We start from the raw sequence: 11,074 nt of genomic DNA, 5'->3' as shown, positions 1-11,074 counted from the left end.
CGCTACCGAGGACACACGGGAATTTCTGTCATGCCAGTTTTTCATCATGTTCATACGATTCGCGTTCGTTACTTTGATAGTTTAACATGTGGGTGGACCGGCGCTTGGGTACTGCCCTTACTTGGACAAGCATCCCACTTATGATTAACCCCTCACGCAAGCATCCGCAACGAATTAAGACAAAGTATAACCATAGCATTAAACTAGTGGATCCAAATCAGCCCCTTACCAAGCAACGCATAGACTGGGGTTTAAGCTTCTGTCACTCTAGCGACCCATTATCTACTTACTACTGCCCAATGCCTTCCTCTAGGCCCAAATAATGGTGAAGTGTTATGTAGTCGACGTTCACATAACACCACTAGAGGAAAAACAACATACAACATATCAAATTACCGAACGAATACCAAATTCACATGACTACTATTAGCATGACTTATCCCATGTCCTCGGGAACAAAAGTAACTACTCACAAAGCATAATCATATTCATGACCAGAGAGGTAATGAGTAGCATCAAGGATCTGAACATAAACTCTTCCACCAAGTAATCCAACTAGCATCCACTACAAAGAGTAATCAACACTACTAGCAACCTTACGAGTACCAATCGGAGTCGCGAGACGGAGATTGGTTACAAGTGATGAACTAGGGTTTGGAGATGAGATGGTGCTGATGAAGATGTTGATGGACACGAGTCCCCTCCGATGAGAGGAGTGTTGGTGATGACGATGGTGACGATTTCCACCTCCGGGAGGGAAGTTTCCCCAGCATGATCGTCCTGTCGGAGCTCTAGATTGGTTCTGCTCAAGTTCCGCCTCGTGGCGGCGGCGCCTCCTCGAAAAAGCTCCGCCCTGATTTTTTTCCGGACGAAACCCTTCATATAGCAGAAGAGGGGGGCCAGTGGGCCACCAGGGTGCCCACAAGCCCTGTAGCCGCGGCTACCAGGCTTGTGGGCCCCTGGCAGCTCCCCTCTAACACGTCTTTCGCCCGGTATTTTTTATATATTCCCAAAAAATTCCACGTTGATTTTTAGGGCATTTGGAGTTGCGCAGAATAGAGGACTCAGACTTGCTCCTTTTCCAGTCGAGAATTCCAGCTGTCGGTATTCTCCCTCTTCAAATAAACCTTGCAAAATAAGAGAGAAAAGGCATAAGTATGGTACCACAAAGTATAATAACAGTCCATAAAGCGATAAATATCAACACGAAAGCAGGATGCAAGATTGACGTATCAACTCCCCCAAGCTTAAACCTCGCTTGTCCTCAAGCGAAAACCAAGATCCATAAACATGTCCACATGTTTAGGGATGAAGGTGTCAATAAAACATAATACGGACATGAGGGCATCATGATCACACATAGAACAGCAATACATCATAAAGATTCTTATGGGAAAGTAACAATTCTTTCACAAAGCAAAGTATGAATCAAAAACCTTACCGAGAAGTAGCCAACAACAGTCCATAGTCATTGAAGCAATTGCAATTTATCATAACATCAGAAAGAGTCAAATAAGAGCTTGTAAAGCAAATCCACATACTCGATCATCTCTTTTGTTTTCCACAATTGTTACAACTCCCGTGGTACTCATGGTATCAAAGTTTCAGTTGGACACGGAGAAATATAGGGGCTTATAATTTTGCCTCCCAACCATTTACCTCAAGGGTAAAGTCAACAATAATAAAGCATAAGTACTCATCTCCAAGTTGATATATGAATATAGATCTTTCCCTAGCATATGACGTTCACCAAGATGAAGACGAAATAGGGAATTGGTGTTGATCACCATGACTTTCACAAGGACAAAAGTAAAGGTACAAGATAGGCCCTTCGCAGAGGGAAGCAGAGGTTTTCATGCGCTTTTAAGGTTTGTATATACGACCTCTTGGTGTAAAGGAACGTCACTTTATATTGCCCCCTGTGATAAAGAACTTTATTATGCAGTCTGTCGCTTTTATGTCTTCCTCATCACAGGTTCGTAGAAAGCTTATTTTCCACACACTAATAAATCATACATACTTTAGATAGCAATGTTTTATTGCTTGCACCGATGACAACTTACTTGAAGGATCTTACGCAATCCATAGGTAGGTATGGTGGACTCTCATGGCAAAACTGGGTTGAAGGTTTATGGATGCACAAGTAGTATTTCTACTTAGTACGGAAGTTTTGGCTAATATGAGGTGGAAGCAATCATCACATGCTAAGGGATCTCTAATCGTATAACATTGTTTGGAATCAAGAAAACACAATTCATTATGTTGTCTTCCTTGTCCAACATCTACTTCTAAGCATGTAATAGTTTCGTGAGTGCTCACAATTGTAAAAAGTGTCTAAGATGATATATTTATATGTGAACCTCTCTTCCCTTATTACTTCTTATTAATTGCAACATTGACTGGGGTTTATGTTGGTCTATTCTCAACAAGTTTCAATCATCATACTTGTTATATGTGAAGCTATCACTTTCCATAAGATCATCTCATGATCTTTCATGCTATCGTTCTTTTCATACTTTTGATCACGGCACAAAACAAAGCCCTTGACTAAGATACTCTTTATTATATAGCTCGCAAGCTCGAATACATTGGGGGAGACACAAGGCAAAAGACTCAAACTAAACACTAAAGACTTATTCCACTAAGAGAAGAAATAAAAACTGAAAAGGAAAGAACTAAAACAAAGGTAAAAGCAAAAGATATAAAGGTGATACGATACCAGGGCAACTCCCCCAAGCTTGGCACAAGCCAAGGGAGTTGCCCATACCAATGCTTAATTGTCTTCCTTTGGTGGTGATGGTGGTGGAGTCTTTGCCTTTGATTCCAGGAGAGCTATCAATCTTTGATTTATACCTTGGAGATCTGCGACATGATTCTCCAGCAAAACAACTTCACGAGAAAGGGAAATATTGCGAGCACGAGTTGTTTCACAAAACCTCAAGAGTTCAACCAAGGATGGAGACAACATGTGGAGGAAGGGTTGGAGAAATTCCGCTCCTTCAACGTCTTCAATGTTGAACATAGGTTGAACTTCCTCCCTAGCTTGGGTTTTCTCCTTAGCTTTGTCCCTGGCTTCCGTGACTTCTACTCTTTTCAGATCAGCATCTACTTCTTCATGAACTTGAGGGAGAGTATTCTCCCCAACAGATTCCTGAGACATCTTTGCTCTAAATCTGCGGCACACAACAGGCTCGAAACGAAAACAGAGGAAAAATGTGCGATACGGAGATCAAAACCCTCGGGCGTATATATAATGATTTTTTCTGGACTAGAAGGAGTGCTCCGCAAGAAAACGGAGTCCGGGAGGCACGCGAGGTGCCCACAAGCCCTGTAGCCGCGACCAGGGTGTGGCCGCCTCGTGCGCTCTCCGGACTGCTTTTTATTTTTTCTATTTTTCCATAAATTCCAAAACGGAGAAAATTTCCTACTGGAAAAGTGGAGTCCAATTACTTACCGAAACACATACCTCTTTGTTTTCAGAGTCTGAAACAGGCTGATAAACATCCCTTATATACTCCTCTGGAGTTATGATATTGATGATATTGCTCTCAACATTTATGGGAGTACCAGAGATATAATGCTTGATTCTTTGCCCATTTACCACTCTAGGAAAATTACCTTCCGTATTATTGATTTTGATGGTACCGGAACGATATACTTCCTCGACAACGTAGGGACCTTCCCATTTAGAGAGAAGCTTGCCTGCGAAGAATCTTAAGCGAGAATTGTATAGCAGGACATAATCACCTACATTGAACTCACGTTTTTGTATTCTTTTATCGTGCCATCTCTTAAACTTTTCCTTGAACAACTTGGCATTCTCATATGCCTGGGCCCTCCATTCATCTAATGAGTTGATATCAAACAACCGCTTCTCACCGGCAAGTTTGAAATCGAAGTTGAGCTCTTTGATTGCCCAATAAGCTTTGTGTTCTAGCTCAAGAGGTAAATGACAGGCCTTACCGTAAACCATTTTATACGGCGACATGCCCATGGGATTCTTATAACCAGTCCTATAAGCCCATAGTGCATCGTCAAGTTTGCTAGACCAATTCTTTCAAGATCTATTGACAGTCTTTTGTAAGATCAATTTGATCTCCCTATTACTCAACTCCACTTGACCACTAGACTGAGGATGATAAGGAGATGCAACTCTATGGTTGACATCATACTTAGCGAGCATCTTGCGGAAAACACCATGAATGATGTGTGAACCGCCATCAGTCATCAGATATCTAGGGACTCCAAATCTTGGGAAAATGACTTCTTTAAGCATCTTATAGAGGTGTGGTGATCAACATTTCTAGTGGGGATAGCTTCTACCCACTTAGTGACGTAATCAACAGCAACTAAGATGTGAGTATACCCATTGGAACTCGGGAAGGGTCCCATATAATCAAAGCCCCAAACATCAAATGGTTCAATGACAAGTGAATAGTTCATAGGCATTTCCTGACGTTTACTGATGTTCCCTATTCTTTGGCATTCGTCACAAGACAAGACAAACTTACGAGCATCCTTGAAGAGAGTGGGCCAATAGAAACCTGACTGCAATACCTTATGAGCAGTTCTATCTCCAGCATGGTGTCCTTCGTAGGCTTCGGAATGACACTTCTGCAGGATCTGTCCCTGTTCATGTTCAGGCACACAACGTCTAATAACACCATCTACTCCTTCCTTATAAAGGTGAGGATCATCCCAAAAGTAGTGTCTCAAATCAAAGAAGAATTTCTTCTTTTGTTGGTAGGTGAAACTGGGTGGTATGTATTTGGCTACGATATAGTTTGCGTATTCAGCATACCACGGTGCACTATGTGAAGTGCGGATGACATTCAATTGCTCATCGGGAAAGCTGTCATCAATAGGTCGTGGGTCATCAAGGACATTCTCTAGCCTGGACAAGTTATCTGCTACAGGGTTATCAGCACCCTTTCGGTCGACAATGTGCAAATCAAATTCCTATAGCAGGAGAACCCATCTGACTAGCCTAGGCTTAGCGTCCTTCTTCTCCATAAAGTACTTAATAGCAGCATGATCGGAGTGAATAATGACTTTGGAGTCAACTATATAAGATCTGAACTTTTCACATGCAAACATGACTGCTAAAAATTCCTTCTCCGTAGTGGCATAGTTTCTTTGGGCACTGTCTAGAGTTTTACTAGCGTAGTGAATGACATTCAACTTCTTGTCAACTCTTTGTCCTAGAACAGCACCAACAGCATAATCACTAGCATCGCACATGATCAGGGCAAGTTCCAATCAGGTGGTTGAACAATAGGTGCGGTTATCAAGGCCTTCTTAAGTATTTCGAAAGCTTCCTCACAATCCTCATCAAAAACAAAAGGAACATCCTTCTGCAAGAGGTTGGTAAGAGGCCTAGAAATCTTAGAGAAGTCTTTAATGAACCTTCTATAGAAACCAGCATGACCTAGGAAACTTCATATACCTCTGATATTTGTGGGGCAAGGCATTTTCTCAATTGCATCAACCTCAGCCTTATCAACTTCAATGCCTTTCTTAGAGATTTTGTGTCCTAAGACGATGCCTTCATTAACCATGAAGTGGCACTTCTCCCAGTTCAAGACGAGGTTGGTATCTTTGCATCTCTGTAAGACTCGATCAAGGTTGCTGAGGCAATCGTCAAAGGAAGAACCGTAAACGGAGAAATCATCCATGAAAACCTCAACAATCTTTTCACAAAAGTTAGATAATATAGCCATCATACATCTTTGAAATGTGGCAGGTGCATTGCATAAGCCAAAAGGCATACATCTATAAGCAAAGGTACCGAAGGGGCAGGTGAAAGTGGTTTTCTCCTGATCAGATTGTGCAACAGGTATTTGCGAGAAACCTGAATAACCGTTTAGAAAGCAGAAGTGTGTGTGTTTAGATAGCCTTTCTAGCATTTGGTCGATAAACGACAAAGGATAATGGTATTTCCTGGTTGCCTTGTTTAGTTTCCGGAAGTCTATCACCATCTTATAGCCAGTAATAATCCTCTGTGGGATTAGTTCATTCTTATCATTAGGAACGACGGTGATACCTCCCTTCTTAGGTACGCAATGTACTGGACTTACCCAATCACTATGAGCAACAGGATAAATGATTCCTGCTTCCAGAAGCTTTAATAGTTCTTTTCTCACGACCTCTTTCATCCTAGGATTTAACCTCCATTGATGATCAGCGACTGGCTTAGAATGAGGATCGGTTTTAATCTTGTGTTGACATAGAGTGGGACTAATACCCTTAAGATCATCAAGAGTATATCCAATAGCAGCACGGTGCTTCCTCAAAGTTTTTAATAACTTCTTCTCTTCGTGATTCGAGAGGTGAGCACCAATAATAACAGGATATATCTCTTTCTCATCAAGATAGGCATACTTAAGTGTATCTGGTAACTGTTTTAGCTCGAACACAGGATCACCCTTTGGTGGGTGAGGATCCCCAAGTAGTTCAACAGGCAGATTATTCTTAAGGATAGGATATTGTTCTAAAACAATTTTATCTATCTCATCTCTTTCATCCATATGCATATCATTTTCATGCTCAAGCAGATATTGCTCTAAAGGATCCGTAGAAGGCACGACAATAGAGGCAAGAGCAATGATTTCATCCCTACCAGACGACTGTTTTTCATGGGATTGTCTTCCAAACTTGGAGAAGTTAAATTCATGAGACACACCCTCGAAACTAACAGTGACAGTGTGTTCAATGCAATCAATATGAGCATTGACAGTGTTGATAAAGGGTCTACCAAATATGATGGGACAAAAGCTATCTTGTGCAGTAGCAAGGACGAGGAAATCAGTAGGATACTTCGTCTTACCACACAAGACTTCTACATCTCTCACAATCCCCACAAGGCAGATAGTGTCTCTATTAGCTAGCGTAATAGTGACATCAATGGGTTCTAACTCAGCAGGTGCAATCTCATCTTTGATTTCATCATATAGGGACCGGGGTATTGCACTAACACTAGCAGCCATATCACATAAACCATGATAACAGTGATCTCCTATCTTGACAGAAACAACGGGCAGGCCAACTACAGGTCCGTATTTGTCTTCCGCGTGAGGTTTAGCAATTCTAGCGGAGTCCTCATAGAATTTGATAACATGCCCGTCTATGTCTTCGGCTAAGAGATCTTTGATAATAGCAACACTAGGTTCAACTATAATTTCCTCAGGGGGTGCAAGTGGTCTAATGTAACCCCTACGTATCACAGTTGGAGCTTTAGAATAATCCGTTTTCCTAGCAGGGTAAGGTGGTTTCTCAGTGTAGGCACAAGGAACTATAGGATCATTATAGGCAATGACTTTCTCTTCAACTAGATTGGGTTTAACTATGTTGACTTCTACAGGAGGATGATACTTAAACCACTTCTCTTTGGGAAGATCAATATGAGCAGCAAAAGATTCACATAGAGAAGCTACTATCTCAGAGTCAAGTCCATACTTAGCGCTAAAATCTCTAGAAGTGTTTGTTTCAACAAAAGATTTAACGCAATCAAACTGGAAATTCATACCTGAGTCCTTACCTTCTTCAAGCTCCCAATCTTTAGAGTTATGTTTGATTCTTTCCAATAAATTCCACTTGTGGTCAATATCCTTCTTCATAAAAGAACCGGTACAAGAAGTGTCAAGCATGGTACGATCTTCATGAGAAAGCCGAGCATAAAAGTTTTGAGTGATAATTTCTCTCGAGAGCTCATGATTGGGGAATGAATATAGTATTGATTTAAGCCTCGCCCAAGCTTGAGCTATGCTTTCCCTGTCACGAGACCAAAAGTTATAAATATAATTCTGATCACGATGTACTAAATGCATAGGATAAAACTTTTGATGAAATTCCAATTTCAACCGATTGTAGTCCCATGATCCAGTATCATCACATAGCCTATACCATGTCAACGCCTTATCCTTCAAAGATAAAGGAAAGACTTTCTTATTTACCTCATCCTCGGGCAAACCTGCAAGCTTAAATAAACCACAAACTTCATCTACATAGATTAGATGCAAGTCTGGATGTGATGATCCATCTCGTGTAAAAGGATTAGCCAGCAGTTTCTCAAGCATACCCGAAGGAATTTCATAAAAGATATTTTCAGTAGGTACCTTAGGTTGAGGAGCAACTCCTCGTGCTTCCGTTCGTGGTGAAGATACCCCGAACAAATTCCTCAAAGGAACAGTTACATAGTGACAAGTGACAATAAATTTCAGCACTGTATATAAATGTTTCCTTACCAAATTCCACTTACCAAAGGAGCTTCACTCCCCGGAAACGGCGCCAGAAAAGAATCTTGATGACCCACAAGTATAGGGGATCAATCGTAGTCCTTTCGATAAGTAAGATTGTCGAACCCAACGAGGAGAAGAAGGCTGTGATAAACGGTTTTCAGCTAGGTAATAACTTCAAGCACTGAAAGTAGCGGTAACAAGTGATGGTGTAGTGAGGTGAAACGTAGCAGGTGAAAAGTAACAAGTAATAGCAACGGTGCAGCAAGGTGGCCCAATCCCTTTTGTAGCAAGGGACAAGCCTGAAGAAAGTCTTATAGGAGTAAAAACGCTCCCGAGGACACACAAGAATTTCTGTCATGCGAGTTTTCATCATGTTCATATGATTCGCGTTTGTTACTTTGATAGTTTGACATGTGGGTGGACCGGCGCTTGGGTACTGCCCTCACTTGGAAAAGCATCCCACTTATGATTAACCCCTCTCGCAAGCATCCGGAACTACGAAAGAAGAATTAAGACAAAGTCTAACCATAGCATTAAACTAGTGGATCCAAATGACCCCCTTACGAAGCAACGCATATACTGGGGTTTAAGCTTCTGTCACTCTAGCAACCCATCATCTACTTACTACTCCCCAATGCCTTCCTCTAGGCCCAAATAATGGTGAAGTGTTATGTAGTCGACGTTCACATAACACCACTAGAGGAAAAACAACATACAACATATCAAATTACCGAACGAATACCAAATTCACATGACTACTATTAGCATGACTTATCCCATGTCCTCAGGAACAAAAGTAACTACTCACAAAGAATAATCATATTCATGACCAGAGAGGTAATGAGTAGCATCAAGGATCTGAACATAAACTCTTCCACCAAGTAATCCAACTAGCATCAACTACAAAGAGTAATCAACACTACTAGCAACCTTACGAGTACCAATCGGAGTCGCGGGACGGAGATTGGTTACCAGTGATGAACTAGGGTTTGGAGATGAGATGGTGCTGATGAAGATGTTGATGGAGACGAGTCCCCTCCGATGAGAGGAGTGTTGGTGATGACGATGGCGACGATTTCCCCATCCGGGAGGGAAGTTTCCCCGGCAGGATCGTCCTGCCGGAGCTCTAGATTGGTTCTGCTCAAGTTCCGCCTCGTGGCGGCGGCGCCTCCTCGAAAAAGCTCTGCCCTGATTTTTTTCCGGACGAAACCCTTCATATAGCAGAAGAGGGGGGCCAGTGGGCCACCAGGGTGCCCACAAGCCCTGTAGCCGCGGCCAAGGGGGCACGCCGCAGCTACCAGGCTTGTGGGCCCCTGGTAGCTCCCCTCTAGCACTTCTTTCGCCCAATATTTTTTATATATTCCCAAAAAATTCCACGTTGATTTTCAGGGCATTTGGAGTTGGGTAGAATAGAGGACTCAGACTTGCTCCTTTTCAAGTCCAGAATTCCAGCTGCCGGTATTCTCCCTCTTCAAATAAACCTTGCAAAATAAGAGAGAAAAGGCATAAGTATGGTACCACAAAGTATAATAACAGTCCATAAAGCGATAAATATCAACAGGAAAGCATGATGCAAAATGGAAGTACCAGGCCACCCAACCGGTTTTTATGTCGGAGGACTCCTCTTCGTGCTTACTAGATGATATGGAGATTGTGAAAAAAAACTGTGCAAGGAGGACATGATTGGGTGTGGTGCGATTTTTACTCGGTGTGTGGCATCGTTTAAATAGCGGGCGGGTGACCGGAGACAACCGGGGTTGTGTTTAACATATTTACCTTTTCTTGAATAACCTTATTCAAATCTTCCACGTATTCAATATGATATTTCTCTTCGGTCAGTTTTGTTGGCTCCTTAATATTCCACTATGCATTAGCTATCATAATCTTTTCTAAAAGTACTCGTCCTTCTTCAAGAGTTGGTTACATGAAACGTCCTCCTACACTTAAATCAAGAATAGGTTTGGATTCATTGTTAATCCCATGATAAAACATTTGAGGTATAACATGTTCAACATAACCATGGTTAGGGCAAAGGTTCAAAAATTTAGAATATATTTCCCGGACTTCATATAAATAAAATGAGATTCCTTCATAGTTTGATAATCTTTGGGCCTGAAAGAAATTTAGCCATACATATTTTCGCACAAATTAGCCAACTGGTTATACTTCCAAACGGTAATTGATTATACCAAATTTTTGCATCACCCCTAAAATAAAATTTTGAAGAGTCTTAACAAAACAAATTCTCGTGACACATCCTTCAATTTTGAAAGTATCTCATAAAGTATCCAAGAACATAAGGTGTGCTTGAAGGTCCTCCTCTTCCGTTCCTGCAAAAGCATGCCTTTTAACTTCCATGATTAGATCACAATCAATTAAATACTCCTTTGCATAATTTGTAGGATAAACTATGGAAGATCTTGGGACCATAACTGGAGCACAATAATCTCTCACAATCTCCATTGGTTTGTTAGTAATTGAGATCTCTACAAACAAAGTGTTAAGCTCGACAATATGATTATTTTTGGATTTTTCTATTAGTGAAGCTTGTTGCTCCTGAGGGAAGAGGGCAATATAACCTGGCAAATACACTCTCCCAAACGAGTAGAGCCCATGTCACTTACTTAAACATATGCAATAACAAAACTGATAAAAATAGTTGCGAATCAAGTACTTTGCACTTAGCTCCTCGGCAACGGTGCAAGAAAATGCTTGATGACCTGCAAGACACAAAGGGTTATGTAGTACTTTCATGGAAGTATCGCAATTAGTTATAATCCCAGCAAAGAGCAGATGAGAGTATTTACATTAGCGCTTCTGTCATACACAAGGTGTCA

Source organism: Hordeum vulgare, chromosome 5H, assembly GCF_904849725.1.
Source record: "Hordeum vulgare subsp. vulgare chromosome 5H, MorexV3_pseudomolecules_assembly, whole genome shotgun sequence".
NCBI classification, from domain to species: Eukaryota; Viridiplantae; Streptophyta; class Magnoliopsida; order Poales; family Poaceae; genus Hordeum; species Hordeum vulgare.
Note: the sequence above shows the minus strand (reverse complement) of the source record.